The 25326-nt window shown below is 46.2% G+C and overlaps 1 long non-coding RNA gene across 1 annotated transcript; it reads left to right on the top strand.

Moving 5' to 3' along the window:
- The first annotated feature begins 13081 nt into the window (after positions 1 to 13081).
- Positions 13082 to 17536, top strand: LOC148183421 (uncharacterized). Its single transcript, XR_015773610.1, has 3 exons — positions 13082 to 13363; positions 14048 to 14536; positions 16139 to 17536. It is a non-coding gene; the product is annotated as an uncharacterized LOC148183421 (long non-coding RNA).
- Positions 17537 to 25326: the final 7790 nt, after the last annotated feature.

Raw genomic sequence — 25326 nt, 5'->3', positions numbered from 1 at the left:
CCAGGTACTTTCAACCCAGCAAGAAGGGGCAGCTGCAGCCTGAAGAGAGCAGACAGGACCTCCTGGGGACTAGACAACTGAGCCCACTAATCTAAGGTTTCTCCATATATTGATGGGAAGGAATAAAACCACCCTGACACCATAAGGGAAAGGAAGGTGTGGCATGGGTGTATCTTCCGTCCCACTCAGCCCCTCATAACCTGGTCAGACTCCTTCCTCCCTACCCCTCACCTCATTCCCAGGCCCTTGTCAACAACATGTCCTTCCACTGCTGTGCCTGTCTTCTAGCTCCCTCCATAGACCTGCTCCCTGTGGGCTCTTTCTCATCCTCATCCTCCTCCCCACAGCCCCTCACTTCCCCCAGCTCTCCTCACTACCTCCAATGCCCAGCTCCCTAGTTTCCTCATGAACCCATGCCCTTCCCTCTGCACCACAACCCATCCCCCAGGCCCCCACAGTCTCTCACATCCATTTCTCCCACACTCGTTTTCTCCCCAGCCCCATTCCCCCAACCCATTTTCCCTCCTGGATACCTCACTACTCCTCATACTAGTGAGAGGAAAGATGTGTGCTAATGTCTTTACAAATAATTTGATGTGTGAAGGTATGGGTGTTAGTGTCTTTGAAATGGGTCTTAATTGTTCTACAGACTTTGGGCAGCAGGTTTGTTGCAGAGCCCAGATGGTGTCACAATATTGTCACAATACAGCTGGCCTGGACTGGACAGGGTAAGCCTAACCATAACACAAATCCAATTCATCTAGCCTAGTTCATGCCTGAACAAGTCCTTGAATAAGTTACAGGGGACCCTCAGCCAGCCCCATTCAAGCTTAGTAGAAAGCACATCAACGGCCAGAGATCTGGGCGGAGAGAGATCCCAGCCATAACTATCTAAGCCCGGGAGTTTTGAATTGAGTATATAAATGAGCTCTGCATAGTAAACAAGGCTGTTTTGCTTCATGAGTATCTGGATCTCCAGTCATAGATTTCATCTCCCCACCCACAACCTGCATATAACAAGACAGCTTGGCTCCTGAAACAGACAAGGGTCTACACAAGGCTGAACTTCTGAACTTTGGGGTAAAACAGCAGGTGCAAAGAGGGAATATGGGGTAGGTGGTTCCGGAAGGCTGTACCTTCCTAGGACCTCAACCAATGGGGAAAGGAAGAGGGCAACATGTGGCTGGGAATTTTGAATAAAAGGAGACTGCGCCCTCAGAAACCTTGAGAGAGAAAACCCTGTGTGCCCCAGTAGGTTCTCTCCCTTTATTCAAATAATTTTTAAGGGCTCCTCTGTCTCCTTTTTGGACATAAACTTCTGGCATTTGTGGATTTTCCTGATACTAGGTTGCCCCCAGTCCCTTCAACACCACTTCCCCAACCAAACTCTCACCCAGACGCCTCAGTATCCCCATACACATTTTCCCCCAGGCTTCTTCTGCACACCCCAATATACCTATCCCTACCCAGTTACCCCCAGCTAAGCCCTCATAAGCCTCTTCCATCCTATGCTCCGCCTATCTCCCCAGGGCTATCGTCAGAGCCCCAGCCTGCCAAGGCCTCTCCTTGTGGACTCTGTGTCTAACTCTGAAACAGAGAGCCTGTAGAAATTACAGGCCACATAGCTCTCAGTCCTGCCTGAGAAGCTAACCTGAGAAATTCATGGGAGTATTCAAAACAATTCTCAGAGACAGAAAACAGCCTTGCCAGGTGCTGTTTGTCTGTCCCTTGTTTTCTTTGCAGGAGAAAGTCTGAGGGTGGTGTGTACCACTGACCAATGATGGTAATGTAGTGATTTGCTGACCAATGAGAGTTTCCTTTCTGTACTTTCCACGTATCAGTCTATAAAACAAAGCTGAAATAATAAACTACGAGATATTCTCCTAACTGACTCCATGAGAGTCTGTGTTGCTCATTCCCAGCCGTTCCTAATAGAGCGACATCTCCTAACCCCCCCTACAGCAAGTCAAGACAAGGCTTGACCCAGCACTCCACCCACACCAACAACACACCACCACCTGTCTGGAAAGCCTCCCAAGATGCCCTGCCTCTTCCAGGTGAACCTCCCAGAGTACTCCCTCCTGCCACAGAAGCTGCTGCCTCTAGTTCCACCATCCCCAGAAATGGCAAGACATGGGGCCGGGCTCAGTTTCCAAATGGGCATTTATTAAATTAAATACAACACAAATGACAGTATAGCCTTGCCAGGAAGTTGCCAGCCTCCCTGCCATGGCAAGCGGGGCCTAGGACCATGGGGTGAGAGGGAACTGTAGTATCCTGGGGGGAATGGGGTCCCCAGCACCAGTACTGTGGGACAGGGTGAACCCCAGAACCCTGGTGTCATGGGGCAAGAGGTACCCTGGAACCTGGTGCCGTGGGGGTAAGAGTTCCACACTGGGGGGTCAGTGGTGGTGAGTGGGACCCTGGACTCTCCAGCCCAGCAGGGCCAGAGCCTCTCCACCTCCCCATGTCAGAGGAGAGGAAGGCCTTGCTCCCCCAAGGGTGGCAGAGGTCTGTCCAGTTCCATCCCCAAACCCCAGCTCTGACAGCTGGGGCTCTGGAGAGAGTGATGTGAACACCATGTGGTCTTTGGTTAAAATGATGGCTGTCCCAGGGAGCTCCCAGTCCCAGGGTCATGCTTACCCCAGCAAGGTTGCAGCCTGGTACTCCTCCCTGCATGAGCCTAGCAGAGACCCCAGGTCATCGAGATTACACAGATGTGGTACATGCAAGCTCATTGATCCTTTGTCCCCTGCCCCTCTCACCTCTTTAACCCACCCAGGGCTCCTGAGGCTGCAGCAGGGATAGGCACTGCTCCAGATCACCCCCAAACATCTTCCTGAAGGTCCAGTCCAACTTCCATTTGATGCCCTCTGCTGCTTCCTCTCTTCCCAGGACCTAAGCTAGGACTCCTGCCCATCTTCCAGCACCTGATCATGCTGCCAGCAGACCCCTGCCCAAAGCCATCTCCTGGATTCATCCCACACATGCAGACAGTACAATTCTTTTGCAATCTCTACCTTCTCTCAGATCTGCAGCATACTTGGGCTCCAGAAGCTTTTGCCAGGAGGGCTGTCTCCATGCTCCTGCAGAGTCACAGGTCCCCATCCATAAGACAGCCACATCTCAGGCCTGGGAGCCATGGCAACAGCCAGTTTTCTGCCAGACACAGGTTTCTTGGGGTCTGGCTTTCTCTAAAGGAGTAGGAGGGCAAGTCCAGGCCTCCTCAAGCTGCCTGAAGTGGGGCTGGCCCCACAGAGCTAGTGCCCAACTGTCAGGGTGACACTGGTGGCTTGGTTCTTTTCCCCAGGACCGAGATTGATGAGAGAGGTCTATTTTCATGTTCAGGCTTAGGGTGTTTATTCTTTCTTATCTATATTACATATTTACAGAGTACAAGGAGCTATGTACAGTAGGGTAACAAGGTGCAAAATGGCTGAAGAAGTATCTCTTCAAGGTCTTTTAAGTGTCAACCCATCCAATAATGAAATGCCAAGTAACTTATTTTCATTAATAACCCAATAACCCAACACCTGTGTCCTGCAATGCCGATTCTTTCATCCAATCCCCTAATATTACCCAAAAACCCTAGAAGAAGAAGAAGAAGTAGAAAAGGACAATGCCCTATATCCTCCATGTTGCCTCTTATTCTCTAATATAACTTAAACTCAACTCTAACCTTCTCTCCCAGTGACTTAATACAATACTATCTAACTTACATTCTTAGTTTCTCTACTTAATTCTAGAAGCTTTCTCCATGGTTTTAAGTTAAACTCAGTGTTCTCTTGAGTCAGAGCTTGTCAGCACAGATAAAGGAATATTTCCTGTGCCTCTGACTCCAACATCCAACAAGTCTTGGCCTCTCCCAGAGCTTTTAACATAGCCCTGGCATGGGAGCTGCACCCTGGCCAACAGATGTGTCACCATCTCCTTCCGCAGTCCAAGGTGTCCCTGTCCCCAGTCACCCTCACAGCTCTGCCACAACCTGGGCAGCCCCACTGTCAGAGGCCTCATCTAGCACTGAAAGGGTGGAAGAACAACAGAGCACCTATAATCTTCTGCACAAGCCTCCTCTACATTCCCAGTGAAAAGAAATACTAATAAATACAAATTCTTCCACACATTCTGCTCCAAATCCTGGGACTGGTGTGGGCACCCTCGCCCAGAGCCTCCACTGAAACTCTTCACCCTCCCCTAACTCCAGCCACATCTCTGAGCTGGGAGCAGGACTAACAGAAGGCTTGGGCATATCCCTGGAGTTCTGGGGCTGCCCTCTAGGCTCTGCTCCTCCTGATGAAGCCCCCTTGGTGATCTCAGCCTTGTTGCAGAGCATGGGCACAATGTGTATGCTGCTCAGGATTACAGGGGCACATAGGGAGGGTGATACTCAAAGGTGGTACTTGCTTACTGGCCCTTTACTCACCTCTCTCCAAGATGCTGGGCTGGAGGCTCCTTGGTGGCCTAAAGGGATGGAGAATGTCAGGCTCGAGGTGAGTAGCAGGGGTTCCTCGGCGTCTCTGTGAAGGATTTCAGTTTATAGGGGATCCCTGAGTTGACCTCAATTGACTTGCGGGAGAAAAGCAGACGGATGTCATCATGAAGGTAGATCTTCCCTTAGAGCTATGAAACCTGAGTAGAGACAAGAGCAGGGGGGACGGACATCAGGCTCCCCAGGTAAGGGCAGGCAGACTTGGAAGGGAGCACGACCCTTTAACCTACTTTGGCCCCTGATCAAGGTGGCCATGCTTTGTTTGTCTTCAGAGGCACAAAGACTTCTGCCCTCAGGCAGAGCAGCAGCTCAGACCTCCCTGAAAAAGCAGCCAGTCCCTGCTCCTCCCCAGGGCAATGGAGTCAAGTTGCCATCCTCCCACTCTGGCAGGAGGGCCTGCAGGCTTGGGGGAGGCAAGGACACATGGGAGAAGAGCCCAGGGGGGACCAGTGGGTTGCTGGGGGACACAGTAGCCCTTTCCTTCTCCCCCACAAGAACCAGGAAGATGTGATAGCGTAGGAAGGTCATGTGGTTGGCTGGCATGTCCTGGAAGTTATATGTCACCAAGAATATATTTACCACAGTCTTAGGGTTAAATAAGGTTTGGGGGCAGAGGGGTAGGAAGTGAGACTGGAAAAGGCACAGGCCTACCTGGTCCCCTCCCTGTGTCACTGCCAGGGAATGACTTAGTATTGAGAGACCGCCACCTATTCACAACCCTTCACAGAAGTAAACGTGAACGCCGTTTATTTCTATTATTAACACACCTTTTATAGGGTTCTACAGGGTCCGCGAGCAAAGCAAGCTACCATTGGCTAATACAAAAGTTTACATTTTTCCCCTTGTACACAAGAATATTGTTTTGCTTTACTCTCTCTTCTGCAGGAAAGTTTCAAGGACTTTAGCCTTTAATATCATGACTTATTCCAGAGGCTGGTTTGTGCAGACAGGCTTTTACTAATATATTGTGTCCACCTTCTGCTAAAAAACTCACTACAATTCCCCCTTTTATATTTTTGCACAAACCAGGCTTTGGATGTGGCTCGTTCTACACTTCTACAAAGGCAAGATAACATACAACTTAAAAGTATCATCCCAATTAACGCCATAAGTAGAATCCGTCCCCCCTCTAGCACAAGAGACCTCAGCCATCCAGTGATACCCCAGCTGGTGAACCAACTTCCAATGGGGTCACTATCTTCTTTTAGGGCATGTAACCCATCTTGCAGCTGATGTAGTTGCTTATGGATGGAAACTGAATGATCAGTAAGATTCAAACAGCACATGCCTTCAAATTCCTCACAGTCATGTTCTTGTGCTAAGAGCAAAAAGTCGATTGCAGCTCGATTTTGTAGTACTGCATGACGTACACTGCTTACATCGGCTGAAAGTTCACTTGACATTGTTGATGTTAAATTTAATTCTTTTCTAGTCCAGCAAGCGAGCCTTTTTAGAATTGCTAAGCTTTTAATGGCAGCTGCTTCTGGAATGAAGAAGGAGGTTGCCCATATTAGACCACGATTCCAAAAGTCTGGGTTCCTAACATCATCACATTGTAATTCATTTAGGCTTCGCTTTGACTGTTTGATATTTTTTATTTTGCTAGCTACATTTAGCAATTGATGTAAGCTTGGGTGGAACAAAGTAAGTTTCCCAAGGTAACAGGGTCCTCCATGTGGACTAGCAGGAATTCCATTCCATGCCCTATCCCCACAGATTAGGAATATGGAACTAGGTAATTGCTTTGGTAATCGTCCTGTGAGATTGCACTGTGAGTAAAAGGCTTTACTTTCAGTGGTAGTAAGGAGATCAGCTAGAGGGTTGACTGTAGCTCAGCTGCATTACTTTGTCAGAATGACTTTTCATCAGGGGTTCAAACATTATCCATCCACCTGAGGTATTGGTGGAACCTAACAAGTCCAATTCTTCTGGGGGCTCCATGATAACATTAAGAACTTGGATAATTTTTGCTTGCCAACAGGCTTCAAGCTGTCTAGATGTGAAGCCAATGGTGCACTTGCACTCTTGCAACATTGCCAATCGATTCAGTCGAGTCTCATTACTAATTAAACCTTTAAATGCTGGAGGATCCCATTCAGGGACTCCTATGAGACAGGTGCGAAAGGATCTCTAGGTGTGGCTAAGCTTAAACACATTGATTTTTGACCTGTCAGGTATGCTAAAGTGACCCATATGTTCTGCTGCTTTTGGATGTTAGTCAGCAGACAGTTGATTCGGACTACACACAGCACAATTACCATAAGCAGTTTGTTCCATGTAAATGACACCATACTTGCAAACTCACAGCTAAAACTTTAACGTTAAATGAACTTTCAAAGATGCTTACACTAGCTCTTGAAGGGGGAGAATGCTTATAATTTATACTAACATAATACTTACTACACAAGCTAAACTCTTTATCTTAAACTATTATCTAACTACTTTTAACACATGTGCTCTGGTATATATGCAGTTTAAGTGTGAAAGCAATTTGCTGAAAGGGTAAACACACAACTACAATTTGTTTTGTATACAATTAGATAGAGTCTCTGTACTCTTCTCAGATCTTTTACAGAATTTTCTCACAGACTATGACTTGACACGATTCAGTCTTGAAAAATCTGTTGCTCTCATGACGTCAGCTGGCAGCCGATCAGAGACTGACTGAGGGCATCAACATTCTGATTGTTCTTCAGATCATTCATGGCTGGTTTGGTCCATCAGCTAGGCACCCATAGTGGTCCAGCATCTGTGGAAACACATCTGTGACTGCGCCCGTGTCTTAGTTTAGGGCAAATTAGGAAGGAAAACTCCAAATGGGGATTTCCCCAGGGAAATGCCCCTCCCCACTAACTGGTCCGGGAAAAGGAAAAAAATTCCTTAGAGAGAAGTGGAAAAAGCTGTTTATTTAACAGAAATTGAGTAACATTAAATAATAATAAAACCCCTTGCTGTTCAATGGGATGGCAAGTCTAGGAAGAAAAGTCCTTTTCATGTGGTGTAGCTCGGCTCGCTCAGGTTCTTATCAGTCCCTCTGGCGCTGGAAAGTGCCGAGGCCCAGGCCCCGGTGGGCCACAGGCGTGAGCTCCCGGGGTTTGGCTGGGTGTTCAGTCCAAAGCAGGCTTGCACAGATCCAAGAAAATTGGGAAAAAAACAAACAAAGGTCCAGGGAACTCCTCTGCCTCAGCTAGCTAAAACTAACTAAAAGCCAGAGAGAAGCTCTGTCCCGCTGTCTGTCCGTGCTGCAGACACCACAGTCCAGGAGCGGGATGTGTGGGAGTGATGTTTTTCCTTAACACAAACTGCGCGCTTCTTCTTCCCCCTCTCTTGCTCTCAAAGCCAGTCTTAAAGGTGCAGAACTTAATATATAACATAAACCAGATGATTGGGGATACCAGTATCATAAAGTCACCCCAGGACAGCCCGTTAAATAGCAATGGGCTTGGTCCCTCCCAGATACCTGTCTTTAGATTCTTATAATATAACTTAACTTCTGTGGTAGCTTGCATCTTTACTTGACTATTATGAATTACCACCGGGGGTTGGTCTAAATCTCCAACTAAACTGAGGAAATTTAGAGTGAATAACACTTGCTGCAATTGAATGGTAGGGTCTAATTGTTCAGGTGTTTTTTGTTTACTTAAATACTCTTTTAGGGTCTTATGGGCTCTTTCTACAATGGCCTGTCCATTTGACACATGGGGAATTCCAGTTACATGTTTGATTCCCCATTTTTGTAAGAACCGAGAAATTCGTGTTCCTACATATGCAGGCCCATTGTCTGCTTTTAGTTCTTTTGGAACTCCCATTACAGCAAAGCATGCTTCCAAATGTCAAATTACATGTATGCTTTTTTCTCCTACTTGTGCAGTGGCCCAAACCATTTTTGAAAAGGTATCTACTGTGACATGTTCATATTTGAGGCGACCAAATTCAGGCGCATATGTTACATTCATCTGCCAGATCTCACAGGCTTGAAGGCCTCTACGGTTAACACCTAAGCCTAGGGTGGTTCCATATTGACTGCATTGTGGACAGGATTTTACAATGCCTTGTGCATCTATTGAGCTGATGTTGAATTGTCTCTGTAAGGCTTTTGCGGCTTGATGAAAGAGAGCATGACTCTCTCTTGCAGCTGCGAAAGTCTCTTGGTGCTGCTACAACAGGACTGACAAGCGTATCAGCTTTTGCATTGCCTTCTCTGAGACCTAATTCTGTTTGATGACTGCGGATGTGAATGATGCAACAAGACTCGTTTCTGTCCTCTATAGCTCTTTTGATTTGAAAAAATAGTTGGCACAGTCGCTTATTATCTGGTGGTTTGATGAGAGCATCTTCAATACGTTGTACCACTCCTACCACATATAATGAATCTGATACAATGTTCAGCCTACTGTCTCGCCAATGAGACAGTGCCCATGCGACGGCTGTAAGTTCTAATGTCTGCAGTGAGTCGTGCATCTCCATCTATAGTTTTACTTCTCCAACTCGAGTCTTCTTGCCAGGTACAGGCTGCTTTTTTCCGCCGACTTCCTGCATCAGTATATACTGTAAGGCCTTTTACCGGCTGCTTCACGACTTTGGGCTGTTGCAACCACCGTTGCTTTAAGATGATCTGCAGGCGTGGATCTTTAGGTTGCCTGTTGTGTACAGTTCCTGGATAGTTGAGCAGCGCTAATTGAATTGGTTCTGAGTGTCTCAGCATCCACTCAAAGTTTCCTACCTTTATCGGTAGACTGATGTGCTCTGGTTCAGCACCACTAATTTCCATTATTCGCGTTCTGGCCTTTCTGATAAGTAATTGCTTCTGTTCTTTGCCAAATATTCATAGGTGGCGTATGTGGTTTAAAAATCCATTCAAGGATTGCTAAAGGCTCTGCACATTTCCTTACTGATTGCACTAACTGTACCTTCTTGGCAGACTGCTTGGCATCTTGACGGCTCTCAGGTGGGTCTTCTCCCCCTTTCTCTTTTTGCCAAGCAGGCCACTGGAATATGATAGCACACGGGGCAACAGGACAGTTACAAATCAAAAGTCCTAAAGGCAGATCTGGCAATCTTCTGTCTGCTAGTGTTGAAAGCACTTTCTTCCCTAGGTATTGGAGATATTTCCTCTGTCTAGCAGAAAGGGTAACTGGAGTTTGTGGATCTGTGACTTTTAAAAGGTTCATTAAAGGTGTCATCTCATCATTTCATATACCAGCAATGGGTCGTACCCATTGCAGATCTCCAATAAGTCTTTGTGCATCATTAAGGGTGCTGATCTCAGTGGTTAATTTTAATTTTTGTGGGTGGACTGACGAAGATGTTAGAATCCACCCTAGATACTACCATGGAGCTTGTTTTTGAATTTTTCTGGGGCAACCACCAAGCCTTTTGCTGCGAGTTGGGCAGTGATAAATGTAAGATCTTCATCTTGGAATGGATCACGTTGACAAAACAAGATGTCATCCATGTAGTGATAAAGAATTGTCTGGGAGAGTTTGGTACGCACAGGTGTCAGTGCCCAATGCACAAACAGTTGGCACATTGTTGGAGAATTTTTCATCCCCTGTGGAAGGACCACCCACTCAAATCTCTGAGATGGACTTTCTTTGTTGATTGATGGTAAGGTGAAGGCAAATCACACTGTGTCTTCTTTTTGCAGGGTTATTGTGAAGAAACAGTCTTTCAAATCTATAACTAGAAGATGCCATTCTTGTGGCAGCATTGTGGGAGAGGGCATCCCTGGTTGTAATGCTCCCATTGCCCACATCTGGTCATTTACCTTGCACAGATAATGCAGCAATTGCCATTTTACAGATTTCTTTGGGATGACAAAGATTGGAGTATTCCATGGGCTGAGCGATGGTTGGATGTGCTTCGCTTGTAGCTGTTCTTTAACAAGTTCATGCGCAATTGCCAGCCGCTCCTGAGAGAGAGGCCACTGCTCAACCCACACAGGCTCATTAGATTTCCACTGAATCCTTGGGGTCGGTGGCCTGTCAGCAGTGGCGACTACTGAAAAAGCGATTGATTAGGAAGAGTTAGTGTTGCCCCGAGCTGGCTGAGAATATCTCGACCAACAAGCCCTCCAAGGCTTCCAGGCAAAGGCATGACGTATGGACATAAGGTGGTAGTCTGTCCTTCAGGAAATCAAAACTGGATTGGATGTACACTTCTCAGCGGTGTGGAGTATCCTCCTACACCTTGTACTGAGCTTAAGGCTCTGTGGAGAGGCCACTCTTTTGGCCACCAAACTCGGCTGATGATGGTAACATCAGTTCCTGTGTCTAAAATCATCTTGACTCTTTGCTGTTTTGATCTGTGGCACAGGGTGATTTCAACTACTGGCCATTGGTTCATTTGTTGAATGAGATTCACCACTGTGTCTCCTGTTGACCCAAATCCTCTGGCTACACATTTAGGACTTCGAAAAATGTCTTTCTCAGTTGCCACTTTTTGAAATAACACCAATTGACCAATTCTTGTTCCTTTTTTGATCGTAAGTGGAGGAGCTAAGGTGTAGGCACAAATTTGGATTTCACCGGTATAATCAGCATCAATGACTCCTGGGAGAACAATAAGTACTGCAATTCCAGCAGATGACCTCCCCATCAACAAAGCACCAAGTGCACTGGTGACAGAATAAATGGGTCCTGTAACTCCAGTTGGGATCTTATGGACGGTGCTGTCGATGAGAGTGACATCTACTGATGCTGCCAAATCGATTCCCAGTCTTCCCCTGGTTGCTGGTGGGTTGAGCTGCTGAATAGAGTTGGACTGGCTACTTGTGTGCCCACGCAGCGGCTCCTCGCGCTCTTGTTCACATTTTTTGTGAACTGGCAGGCAGCAGTAGCATGATTGTCCATTTGGCATCAGTCACACCACATAGGAACTTGACAGAATTTTCGGAAGTGTCCTTTGTCGCCACATCGGTAACAGATGATTGAAGGTGTGGTGGAAGGTTTGCATCCACTTCCCAGTTTACTGACTGCAACAGCAAGCAGGCTTGTAGTTGGCTTGATGGCTTCTGCAACTGCATTGGCTACTAGTGGTCCTTGTTACGTCTGATTAACTCTCAGGGCAATATCTAGCATGTCTCCCAAATCTGCTTGTTTTGGGAGTGTGGCAAGGATAGGCTTCATCTTCGAGTTGGCATTCTCAAAAGCTAATAGCTTAAACATGCTCTGTTTTGCCTCCTCAGTCATGTCATTCTGAGCTTTCAGGGCTGCTGGCAGACGGTCGATGAAATGAGGATATGGTTCCGTGAGGCCTTGCCGTACTGTTGTGAAGGAAGAATGAGGTTTTGAATCAGGCACAGCACTGAAGGCTTGACGAGCGAGCTGTGCAGACAAATGATGCATTGCAAGGGGATAGTTTAACTCTACAGCCATATGACTGTAAATTCCTGAACTGATGAGCATGTCAGGATTAAGTCCATATAATACATCATTTTGATCTTGAGGTTGATTGGCTTCTAAAACTGCTAACCTTTTCCATTCCTTCTCCCACATCATAAGCTGTGATGGAGTTAAAAGCAGACGTGCGAGATTTTGGCTGTCTGTGGGACTATTAACATCAGAGGTGAACAGCCAATCCAATGCAGTGTTTGCAGCTTCAGATTTAATGCCATGCTCAGTAACTGTCTTTATGGCTTGCTGCAAGATCTTCCAGTCGTGTTGTTCATAGAGTGGATTTTGCTGATCATATAAAATGGGACAAGCGTCTGCGCCTGCTGCATGCCATTCTCCTTCAAGGATTGCACCTCGAATGATGCCGGACCACCTTTGCTGTGCTCTGTTGTTGCCCTGAAAACTCAGCTTTTGAGCTTGCTAACATAGTTTTCTAAGGACTTTCCCAGGACAGTAACTGTAAACATAGATATGTGTACATTCTTTCTGTTACACATCTTGTGATGGGCATCTCTCATGGCCAGTGCAGTGAGAAAGTGTTATCCTGACCATCCAATCCCTGGCCGTGGTCAAAAGCCTATAAATCCTGGGAGGAAAAATAAACTCTCTCTTCTTTTCACCACACCTCGACCTGTGTCCGTGTGATCTGTTCATCTTCAGCGGCGACACTCTGTGTTTTCTGTTCTCTTCCTCCAAGGTGGTAGAGCTAGAACAAGGTTGTGGTGTTAACAGCGTTTCCAAAGGTGGACCAGATGGTTCAGGATGCAGCATATCCTGCAGTTGTTGAACTGACTCTGCCCGCTGCCTCGGTCTTTGCTGCAGAGCTGTTTTCTCTTGTTGAAGCTGTGCTCTGTTTGCACATAGGGTTTGTTCAATATGAGTTTGCAGCTGTTGCACGAGCTGCTCTATTTGTTGTTGCCATTCCAGTAGCTCTTTCTTTGATGTATCATTGCCATTAATTGGCTCTGCTCCTGCTGGAGGCCGTCCATCATCGGAGTGCATAGAGATGTCATCGTCTGGAGGGAGCGGAATGTCCTGCGGTCCTCCCCAGTGCACAGTAGATGGCATCGAAGGATAGATCTTTGGTTTGCATTCTGTGGCTCTCGTTTCTGCTGACGTATCAGGCTTTGCCTGGCTGGAGCTGGCGCCCGCCCCTTCCGGGGGAGCCGTCATTTCTACATCCGCGTTTGGCAGGGTAACTTCTGGCTTAGGCTCCGCTGGTGCGGCCGGAGCCTGAGAGGGCTCTGCTGACGTGGATGCAGCCCCGTCGGAGCACCCCTGAAATTTTAAAAGTTTCGACACGGTGCTACACTGCCTCCCTGTGAGCCCCTTCGCTGGCCGAATGTGTCCAACCCCGAAAAATGCACCCAGACAGCTAATGGATGTGGCAGGAGGTGACTGCAGCATGTCCGTCTTGGGCCGAGCCATGGCTTCTAAAGCAGTGGCTGCGACTGAGGACTTTGCCTTCATATCCTTTAAGGTATTTAAGACAATTTTCCATACTGAACCGAGCGCTACTACGTCTTTACTCTTTCCCATGATTGCCGTTTCCCACATCAGATTCCCTATATCTGTCCATTCCTCAACTGCAAAGATCAGTGGGGGCACTGCTAAATGCCTCTGATTTTTAGCCCATATAATGAGCTTATCCAGGTCCTTTGCCCTGGCTGCTTCGCCTCGTTTAACGAGAATACTCAGAAGCAGTTTTTTAGCCGCCGCGAACTCTGTTTCTATTTTTCGTGCGGCCATGGTGGGAGGAGGGTCGCGACCCCTCACTTACTTTTCCGCCTTCGGACTCCCCCAGCGACCTGCCTCCTTTTTCCGCGGGTCACCTATCCGGTACCGATCCAAGGCAGAGTCTATCTGCGCTCAGATCTGCTCCACCAACCTCGGTCCAAGGCTTCATCCCACCATGCGTGGACCCGTGTAAGCCCCCCTGCCCGTAGGGTCCCATTTGAAGCGCCAGATATTGAGAGACGGCCAGCTGTTCACAACCCTTCACAGAAGTAAACGTGAACGCCGTTTATTTCTATTATTAACACACCTTTTATAGGGTTCTACAGGGTCTGCGGGCTAAGCAAGCTACCATTGGCTAATACACACAAGTTTACATTTTTTCTCCTGTACACAAGAATATTGTTTTGCTTTACTCTCTCTTCTGCAGGAAGGTTTCAAGGACTTTAGCCTTTAATATCATGACTTATTCCAGAGGCTGGTTTGTGAAGACAGGCTTTTACTAATATATCGTGTCCACCTTCTGCTAAAAAACTCTCTACAACTTACCACTTGGATGTTTCCATCTTTAGGGACACTGTAACCCTTCTTTCCCAAGGCCTCCAAGTCAGTGACTCTCTGGGCAAAAGAAAGTACACGAGAGGGAGAAAGCCCACAGAGGCCAGCTGAGACCCAGCATGGAGTCACAAGCCACTTTCATCAGGAATTCCTGGCACAAGACAGCATGACAATGCCCAGCTCAGTTCCTCTCCAGACAGAAGGATGAACAAGCAGCAACACAGAGGTGACAGTGAAGCAACAGCCACGAGACAGCTGGGCAGCAGTCTGCCTGTTTATATACCTGCAAAGGTTCTTGCTTCATTCCCTCTTTGCTTTGTGACTTAAATATTACTCTGGGCACAGCCAGCCATCTCCTCAGGTAGGTAGTTGCTTGACCCACACACTCCTGAAAGGGGCAGCCCCTGAGGATGCCTGGGTACAGCCCTCCCTCACCTCCCCCATGAGCCCAGCCCTCCCTTGTCTGCATACCAGGAAAGGCAAGGGCATGCTGTGTTCGGAGATGTCGAAGTAGGTGACATCAACAGGCAGGGTGATGTGCTACGAACAGTAGGAGCCACTGGCACTGATCTCTGCTGTGAATCCCTTGATACTCCCTGATGGCACAAAGCACCTTTTCAGAATGGACTCCTGAGAGAGGAAGTGTTAGGGACCTTCAAACAACAGTCATGTTCCTCGCCTCTAAGCTGCAGATTAGATCACCCCCATTTCCATCACAACCACTTCTGCTTGTCTTCACCTGTCTCCTGGGTCTCTGAAGACCACCCGTGAGTGGCCCCAGCTGTTTGCTTCAAGAAAAATCCATCCTGAATTGGTGGGCTGAAGCCATTCATCTGACACAGAGAGCACCTCAGCTCAGCTGCTCAGCTCCACAGTGGTGATTTCAGCAGGGTCTGGGGTCCCAGTGCATCACCCAAAGATCTGCTGGCAGAGCCACTCTGCTGGCAGATGGTGACTGTACAAACAGCCACTGCATGCCAGGCCCTTGGGAACAATCAGCCCAGCCCCACACTGGGGCTCCCGTCAATCTCAGTCTCTCATGCCCATCTCCAGCCCAGCCCAGAGCACACAGAACCTTTGGCAGGTGGGCACCATTACCTCAGTTGCCCAGCAGATCATGGCTGTTTGTGGTGGTGGCCCGTGTGAGAAATGGAAAAATAGAAACTTCCACAGATGCTGAAGGGTTTAGTCTGCAGCCTTAGAAAAAGCTTAAGTTAATGTAATGATAAAGGTACACAAACATTAGGTAGAAAAATTATAAATTTATGTTCCTATACTTGTAAGTAAGACTATGTCTTGAGTAAGTGAGAAATTATATTAGGTAAAATAGTGAGAGGTTTGAGCTGTAATAATGTGACATAGAGTAGGCTAGGGATCTAGAAGCTATAACAGAGGTGTTATAAATGCAAAGGCAAATTTAGGTTAAATAAAAGAACAGTTTATTATAAAACAATTTTTATAATAAAAATAAACAACGAGGAAAAACCACAATAAAATAAACAGCGCAGCGCTGGGTGGACAGGGGTCTATACCCAAAGGTATAGGTGTTCCCAAATCCACGAAGGAGGGTAGACTGTCCGGGGTTTTTATAGGGATTTTGTGTCCTGAGGCCAAAACTCTGAGCAGTTACTGTTCAACAAAGAGTTTAGATGGTTGGTTGAATGAATTTCCTGGAACCGTGGAACTGAATCAATAGACGACTGGGCAGAGTCCTCTCGTATGTAAAAGTTCTGAGTGCTTCTTGATTGTATCTTCGGTTTGGGCTCTCAGAGTGAAGTATCCAAGTCCAGTGTGGAGTCGACAGATATCTCGGCTGGGCTTCCACTTATTGTCCGGTCTGATTGCATCTTCAGTCGGGGTTTGCAGGGAGGGGTGCCCAGGTGCGGTGTGGAGTCGATGGCCATCTTGGCCTGGCTCCTTTCTTTGTTTAGCTTAATCGTTCGTGTCCTGCTTTTTCTTTCAGGCTGATGAACGTCGCCTAGGGTCGTTACCGCCTGAATGGGTAGTTACTGCTGGGTTTGGGGAAATTCTTCGGCCACACTATATTTTATATACTTTTTACATTGTTACAAATCTAGTTATATACTTATTTATTCTTTCACGAATTTTTTTATCCAAGGTTACATTTATCACAGAGGTGTGTGTGGGTACCTGACCTATCAGTTTATTGGCTGAAAGACAGACGCAGTGTGGCAAAATTAAGCAGAAGTGATAGGTTATTAAGTAGAAACAAATTTTGTGTTAACTGTCTATTTGTTGGAGGTTAGGTGTCCTTCTTTTAGTTCTGGCTCCCCTGTGGAATTTTTACCCATTAGTTGCTGGGAAACCCTGACTGTGGGTACTTGATGGGTAATTGAGAAACACAGAGTTCGGCTGGGCCCAGGGGGAAAGGGGAGCAGGAAAAGGGGAGGGCGAGGACAGTTTGGCGGGCTTCTTCAGCCTCAGAGAAGGACACTTTGCTGAGAGCTGTTGCTGTGGAGGGAAGGGAATTTCGCCATCACCCAGGCGGAGCTGCTGCTTCTTCTCCTTCTTATGTCTTCGTTGCTGGGCCTCGCACCCCCTGTCCTGCTGGGACGTGTGGCAGTGCCAGCCACTGCTGCGGAGCTGCTGATACAACTCATCCACCGGCCAAGGATCTCAGCTCATTCCTGCTGTTCCAGCTAAGTGTTTCTCAGAGCCCTGCAGGAGCACCAGGACTGCCTGCCCGAGGGGGTTCGTGAAGCAAAGCCTCTCCTCCATCCTTTTCCCGTCTTTGCCGAGAAGGCTGTCACGGGGTCCCTGGTTCTGTTTTGTTGTTAACACTGTAGTTATTGTTGTTTGTGTGCCTCGTTATACATACTAGTAATGAACTGTTATTCCTGTGAAAAACGAGGTTCACATATGTCCTGGGTTGATTATGATGTTAAATTGTATCCCCATTCGTCCACCTAACCCAGACACAGGTTTTGTATTCTTAAAATTTCATCTCAGAGTAAAAGTGAGTGGAAAAGAAGCACCGAGTCTGTTATCAGAGACTGTACTTGCTCCCCCCGCATCGGGAGTTTTGACTACAGCACAGACAGACAACAAGACACAGATCGCCTTGGCTTTCCAACTAGCTGGAGACAGAGAGGTCTTCCTGGACTGTTTTCTTTCCCTTTTTCGAAATGAATCGAACCTGCTCTGGACTGGGGACTCGGGGGAGCACCGTGAGCTTGCACCCGTGGACTACCGGGAGTCCAGCCTGCGCAGCGGCATTTTCCAGCGCCAGAGGGACTGATAACAGAGCGAACACCCACAGGAAAGAGACCCTCTGAAGTTTGTCATCTCTTCTGAACGGCGAGAGGTTTTGTAATTTGATATCGTTCATTTTTGTGCTGGGTAGTGCTGTGCCTGTGAAATAAACAGGTTTTTTCCACTTCTCTCAGAGAAATCTCTTCCCGAACCGGTTGGGGGGTGGGAAAAAAAGGGCCATGTGGGTTTGCCTCCTGGGGGGAGCCCCACTGGAGGTTTTCTCCCAAATTTTGCCCTAAACCAGGACAACATATTTATTTTATAGAATTTAAAAGTTTAATGAAAAGACAATAAGGAGATAAAGTATACAGATACGGCCGGGTGTCTCTGCATTCAGCCAAGAGACCACACCTTGCTAACAAAGGATTGTCCCTTAAAAACAGAACCCTACTACATATTCATAAATTCTCATACATATTCATACATTCTTCTTAGGATCTTTGGTGTTCTGTTTAGTTTCCTCTTGTCTCTTTCCCAATAGATCAATCTTCTTGACGCCATCAAGATTTACATTCCCTGATAACAGAAATGCAATAAATTCTTCCCCTGGATTTCTGGTCACTGCTGTCTTTATCTGGATAAGATAGTTTATGAATGCAGGGCGTCTCTAGTTATCTTTTCAGTCTTCGGGTTATACAAACAAAAGTAGTTTTTATTTTAATACTATGCTATAGCCTAATATGTATGTATTATACCAGTATTTCTAAGTTTCATCAGTAACAGAAATAAAGAAAACTATATTAGTACAACAAAATTTTCTAATCTTATACATATAACCTTCATTCCAATATTTGCGAAAAGCCAACAATATAATATGTATCTATAACAAAACCCCCCTTTTATTCTTTGTAAAGCATTTGGCTTGAGCAATAGAATTTTTTTGTTTGTTTGTTTATCTGCATGTTTTTTGATTACACAGGTAATTAGCTGAATAAAACAGATGTTATAAATGCAAAGGCAGATTTGGGTTAAATAAAAACAATTTATTATAAAACAATTTCTATAAAAAATAAACAATGAGGAAAAACCACAATAAAACAAACAGCGCAGCGCTGGGTGGATAGGGGTCTATACCCAAAGGTATAGGTGTTCCCAAATCCACGAAGGAGGGTAGACTGTCCGGGGTTTTTATAGGGATTTTTAGCCTTGAGGCCAAATTCCAGGCAGGCACCATTCATCAACGGTCCTTGATTGTCGTATGAATTGATTTCCTGGCGTTGGAGAATAGAGTCAAATGGACGTCCGGACCGAGTCTCCTCATATGTAAAGAAGTTCTGGGTGGTTCTTGATTTCATTGTGGTTCAGGCCATCTGGATGGGATGGTTGGATCCGGGTTGGAGCTGATGGATATCTCGGCTGGATTTTTCCTTTTGTCTACCTGATGGCTTCCCCCAACGGTAGCCTGCAAGGCGGGGTGTTCAGGTCCGGTGATGAGTATCTCGTCGGAGCCTCTCCTTGTTGGCTTGATGTTTCGTGTCCTGTCTATTCTTTCCCGTTGATGGGCACCGAGCCTGTCCCTGTCAGCTTGATGAGCCTTGTCCTGTCTATTCTTTCCCGTTGATGGGCGCCGGCTAGGATCGTTATCCTTTGAGTGGGAATTCGTGGCTAGATCTGGGAAGGGCTTGTGTGCCATACTGTACTTTATATTTTATATCATTATTGTTATATACATTTATTTAGATTTCTACGAATTTTTACAAGTTCATTTCTCACACTCGTGAGAAAAGGAGACGTAGGATGCTCAAAGCTCTTACAGTGTTCACTGACATGTCTGGGGTGTCCCACAAATCGGTGATGACTTGGAGAGATCTCCAGACTCAGCATTGGGAAGCTGATCTTGAGTTTCTGGAGGAATTTGAAGGACTTTCTTGCCTAAATCTAACCTCAAAAGCTCCCAATGTCCACACAGCCCTCCGAGAGATAAAAAGTTTGATTGGACAAGTGAAGCAAGAATCCAAGGACTGGTTTAGTGACTTGTTCAAAGGCTGGGGACTCATGGGGTGGTGGACTTCAATAATCAAAACAATCCTGTTGTTTTGTTCTTAATAGTGTTGGTGTTTGGGATTATATGTTGCTTAATTTTAAAAGCCCACAGCAGTTTAATCCCTGCTACCTGAGAAGTCAACCACATAGAATTAACTGACTGAGAGAGTCACCAGAGGTGGACAAATTAATGTTCTGAATCAGAATAAGCCCAAAGTCCTTCTTTTAACTTTATATAATTAAAAAGGGGGAGATGTTGTATTGCACTAAGATGGTTATTATGTTTACACTAAGTGGTTTTTCCCTGTTGCTCCCCCCTGGATGTGTGGTGTTGGATCCTTCCCCTCGCCCCCCCCTTTCAGTTTCATCCCATTGGTTGTAGTTCTGCTTTCTCCCTCCCCTTTCCCCCCAGTTAAAAATCTCCTCCATTCCTCTCTGTCTCTTTTTTCCCTGGAATTCATTCCAAGAATAAACTGTGGACAGCGTCCCGGAGAAAAGAGCCTCCTTGTCTTTTATCTTGTCCTTGTAGCACCTCCTTCCCCCCCCCCCCCCCCCCCCAGTGGACTAGGAGCTAACCGGGTGAATCCCGGGGCAGGGGATGGGAGGTTTACGACACTGTCCAATCTAAGCCCCTGCATACAATAAACAAAGTCCCGATAGTACATGTTGGGGTGGGTGTTCAGTTTGCTAGCTAAGTTAGGGGTTTTTGTGTTTGCTTTTCCCCTTCGGGGCTCCGGCCGCCTGCTGCCACCACCCCTGCCTCTGCTGTGGCCGCTGTTCCTGCCGAGTTCGCCTCGGCTCCTCCCCGTTCCCTGCCGTGCATTTCCGCTTTGCCTGTGTCCCAGCCACAGCGGCTCGGGTAGCTCTGTCTCGCTCCCCCTCCCACCGCGGTTCCACCCCGTCTTTTTCCCGCGGCTGTAAATCCCCTAATTCTCGGAAGTTTATTAGAAGATTCCCAGGTCTGTTACCGCTTATCCTAACCTGTCTGTACCTGATTTGTAGAAAGTTTGTATGCCCACTTGCTCTAAACAAACAAATCTCCTGACTGGTTCTTCTGACTTTCAACCCCCCGAGGCGTTAACCCTTTAAAAGGAGACAGTCAGACCCCCCAGCCTTTGTCTTTCTCCCGGATTTACCTTGCAGAATAAATCTGTGAATTGCAAAACGGAAGAAAGTCCTCCCCACTTCTTTGCCTGATCCTATAGACTAGTGTTCAAAGTAAGGCTGAAAGCTCTAATTCCGAGTCAGGACTCAAACAGCAGCCCTGGCTCGGACCCCTCCTTGACTCGTGCCGGAGAGAAAAAAGACCTATCTGAGCTAGCCCGAGAATCTCTGGCACCTGTCAGTACATATTAAAAATTTGGTAGAGAAGATTGTTTAGATGAGTTCTGCCTCAAATACAGATGAACCCATCCATGGGTTTTTCTTTGCTCAGGGACCAGGCTGCACTTGGTAAATAATGCAAAAAGCCAAAACAACACAATGTGTACCTCAAAGACATATGATTATTGGGTAAAAACCACGTGTAAATATCACTGTTTGCTAAATGTCACTGTCATTGTCTATATATAGCTGTATACTATATATATATATATATATATATATATATATATATATATATATATATATATATAAAAATGTGTGCTTAGAGTTAGAATATATATTCATTTTGGTAGTAAGCTGATGATATGGGGATAAGGGGTGGAATGTCCTAGGGTGACTTCATGATGCTTCTGTCTCCAATCATCTGTTCTGATTCTGTTGGATATTGAGTTCTGTGCTTTTAAAACTAGACCTGAGAGTGAAAGAGGGGAGGAAGAAAAGTGGTGGAATGTCTGAGGTGACTGTATTCAAAAACATAGAGATAAAAGCTTTAGCTCTCTCTCTCACGGACTGTGTTGTCTGCAGCATGGACAGCAGGAGAAAGCTCTCCTTTGCTTTTAGTTAGTTTTTTAGCTAGCTGAGGCAGAGAAGTTCCCCAGACTGTAGCTTTTCTTCTTCTTGGAACTGATCAGCCTGTTCTGAACCGAAAACCCCAAAAAACATCAGGAGCTCATGCCTGTGGCTTTTTCCAGTGCAAGAAAGATTGATAAAAGACTGAGTGAGCCGAACTACACCCCATGAAAGGGACTCTCTCTAAATTTGCCATCTCTTCAGAACAATGAGAAGTTTCATTGTTTAATATTATTCATTTTTATACTTGTGAAAATTTTGCTTGTTAAATAAATAGGTTTTTTCCACTTTTCTCAAAAGAAGTTTACCTCCCAAACTGGTTGGGGGAGGGACTGCTTGAATTTGCTTTCTTGAAAAGACCACTTCAGAAGTTTCCTCCCAAAATTTGCCCTAAACCAGGACAGATGGTGAATTTGCCAAAAAGGGTATCAATAATACACGTTAGGAGACACTAGGCAGGGTACTCAGAGGAAGCAATAGGTAAGCGACTGGCTGATGAAGAGACTTGGAAAGCTGCACTGTTGTCAGAAATCTTTAAGATACTTCCCTCACTCCCAGTAGCCCCATCCCTGACAGAGAAACTCTTTTCCATCAGATGAACATGAGATAGTTAACAATAGTGGAGCAGAGGAAAGAGGGGATAATTGGTTTAGAAGAGATAAACAGTGGATGCCAAAAGCTCTGGTCTTACAAATATAAAAACAAATCGATGAAGGGAGACATTGGGGGTCTTGAGGACTGGCAGAAACCTGCCTCAAAATGTATGCTACTGTGGGTCTTTTTACTCTAGCAAAGTGAACTACTGAAGGTAACTTGATTTGTGCTAAAGCAAATAACAGGGTTACAAAGAAAATTGCCAGGAAAGGGAGGCCTAGGGCTGTACCTCCCTTCCAAAGATGCCAGGTGGATTTTACTGAGATGCCCCAAGTTACAGGGTTTAAAAATCTTCTGGTAACATTATGTCAGCTAACAGGGTGGCCAGAGGCATTTCCAACTGTTTTGACAACTACAGGACCAGTTATTAAGGTATTTTTGGAAGAAATAATTCCAAGATATGGGATTGTGGAAGCAATAGACTCTGATAGGGGAACTCATTTTATAGGAAAAATTTGTCAAGGGGTTTTATGACTGCATTAAGAATACAATAGAACCTCCATACCCCTTAGCCAGGTTGAAAGTATGAATGGAAAAATACAGAAAAACGTTCTGAAGCCGGTGATAGAAATCGAGATGACATGAGTATGGCTTTTTCTAGTGGCTTTAGCAAGAATGATGGCCAGACCCAGGGGAAGTATTCAATTATCTCCCTTTGAATTGATGTTTGGCATTCTTTACCCTTGTGTATTGGTTTAGCATGGCTGGCATGGTTTTTGGTAGCAGGAGGGCCACAAAGATGGCTGCTCTGGGAAGCTGCTGGAAGCTTCCACCATGTCCAGCAGAGCCAATCCCTGATGGCTCTGAAGATGGACATGCTGCTGGCCAAAAACTGGGCCAATGAGAGAGGGTGGTAACACCTCTGTGGTGACATATTTAAGAAAGAAATCAAAACAAAGTCAAGGGGTTTTGTTCCTAGTCCGAGAAAAGGAGAAGGTGAGAACACGTGAGGGCAAACAACATGGCGACAGCAAGGTCAGTGGAGAAGGAGGGGAAGGAGGTGCTCTAGGTGCCAGAGACGAGATTCCTCTGCAGGCTGTGGTGAAGACCATGGCGAAGCAGGCTGTCTCTGTGCAGTCCATGGGAAATGTAGAGATCCACCCAGAGCCCTTCATGGAGGTGCCCATGCCCAAGCAGGTGGGTGTCTGGAGGAGGCTGTGATCCAGTGGAGGACCAGGTGGAGAGAGAGGGCCCTTGCTTCCGGGTCAGAGTAGCCTGTCCTTGGAGGACTGCACCCTGTGGAAAGAGAGATCCACATCACAGCAGTTTTGGGAGGACTGTATGCCCATGGGGGGAGTTCATGTTGCAGAAAGTGCGGTATGGCTGCTGCTGGTAAGAGTGAACCCAAGCTAGACAAGTTCACAGAGAACTGTCTCCTGTGGGATGGACCCAACAGTCTCACAAGGGAAGGACTCCTCTATCAGAGCAGTGAAAGAATGTCTTGGTGATGAACTGACCATAACCCCCATGCCCTGTCTCCCTGCGCTGCCAGTGGGAAGGTGTAGCAATGCAGAAAAATGGATATTATTTCGGCTACTACTCTGAAAGCATCTCATGAGAAAACTGCTCGCGTAGACACAGATAGTCACTGTATCCAAAACTCACACATGCTACGGATAGGTCAGTAAAGAAAGCTGGAAAGGGTCTCCTGTATGGTGTTCCAGAGAAGTTTATCGCAAACCCCACCAAAGGGTTCCAGTGACAGAAAGACCAAGACTTCCTGCAGTGTCTCGGGTTAAGTATGGAGTCAGGAGCCAATAATCTAGGGGCACAGGGGTGGAACAGGAGCAAGGCAAAAGTCACTGACCTAAGGAAATTAGGTAAATTTGCCTAGTGTTGCATAGTACCATGGAGAAGTCTTATTGTCTCATCCTAAGTAGTCAAGCTTCCTTGAAGCCTGTGGCAGATTCTTCCAGGGCTTCCCTCCAGAAATTCCCCTAATAGGCTCAAGGGCTTCCTCAACTCCCCTGTTTTGTCTTATTAAAAAGGCTTCTTCGATGGATTTATGCAGACACTTAACTAAACAGGAGAACATAAGTAGAACGATAAAAATGATGATTCCCACCCACAAAATCCCTTTAACAAAAGATAAAACCCATCCTGTCAACCTCCATTGTATATGGAACAGTTGGAAGTCTTTTGCTGCTGAAGACATGGTAGGAAACATAGGGGTGATGAGCTGATCTGTGAGTTTTGAAAAAAATGGGTTTTTAGACATGTATAACTTTAACAGCTTTTCATGTCTTTTCCTCCCATTCCCTCAATTTATATTGAGTAGAAGGGGAGTGAGAAGAAAAGGGGAATAACACTATAATAAACAAAAAGGAGGTAACAGTATAACAATTTAAAGAGGGGTAAGAGTACAACACAATCTGTGAGTAAAACCTAATAGACAGTCTCATAATTCTAATAGGGGGAGCAACGGAGAGTCATCTTTTTGACAAACATCTGCGTTCACTTTTCTTCTCCATGCCACTCTAGCCTGGTCTCTCTGCTTTCTTTGAAGTTCTGGAGAAGTGTCTCTGGGTGCTGCATTTGGCGGTTCAATGTATGGTTTGACAATTCTGCCTGGAATCCATCTTGGCCCAGATCCTGTAGGCACACAAGCATACCCTCTCCCCCTGGTTATTAATGGAAAAGGGCCCATGATTTCCTTGGACTTGGGTTCCTTTATTAGTACAGGCAGATTTCCTGTAATCTGAGCTCTGCTAGTGTTTGAGAAGTGACTGACTATGAGGGGACTTGGTTCCATAAATTAATTATTAAGAAAATTGATGACATAAAGGGCCTTACATAATCTTTCTACACTCAATAATGTTTCAACCTCCCCACACTGCTGATCAAGGATTCTTCTGAGGGTGCGGTGAGCCCTCTCTACAATAGATTGACCTGTTGGGGAGGGGGGTATGCCAATGGTGTGTTTCACCCCCTATAGGTTTGCAAACTGTTTGAATTTTTGGGAGGTATAAGCAGGGCCATTGTCTGTTTTTATAGCTTGAGGAATGCCTAGGGTGGAAAATGCTAGGAGAAATGTTTGATAATATCTTTGGCTTTTTTTCCTGCATGGGCTGACATGAATACAGCTCCAGAGAATGTATCTATAGACACATAAATATACTTAAGTCTCCCAAAGGGAGCATAGTGGGTAATGTCCATTTGCCACAGTTGTAAACTCTTGAGGCCCTGGGGATTAACCCCGGTCCCCATAGATGGCATAGCAAAGTCCTGGCAATTAGGGCAGGAGCCCACAATTGCTCTCGCCTGCTCCCTTGTTATTTCAAACATACA

The sequence above is a fragment of the Pseudopodoces humilis genome, chromosome 12 (assembly GCF_049639895.1).
Source record: "Pseudopodoces humilis isolate 2021_Gansu_Grassland_sample_001 chromosome 12, ASM4963989v1, whole genome shotgun sequence".
NCBI classification, from domain to species: domain Eukaryota; kingdom Metazoa; phylum Chordata; class Aves; order Passeriformes; family Paridae; genus Pseudopodoces; species Pseudopodoces humilis.
The sequence above is the reverse complement of the archived record's forward strand: the minus strand, read 5'-3'. Positions and strand labels throughout refer to the sequence as shown.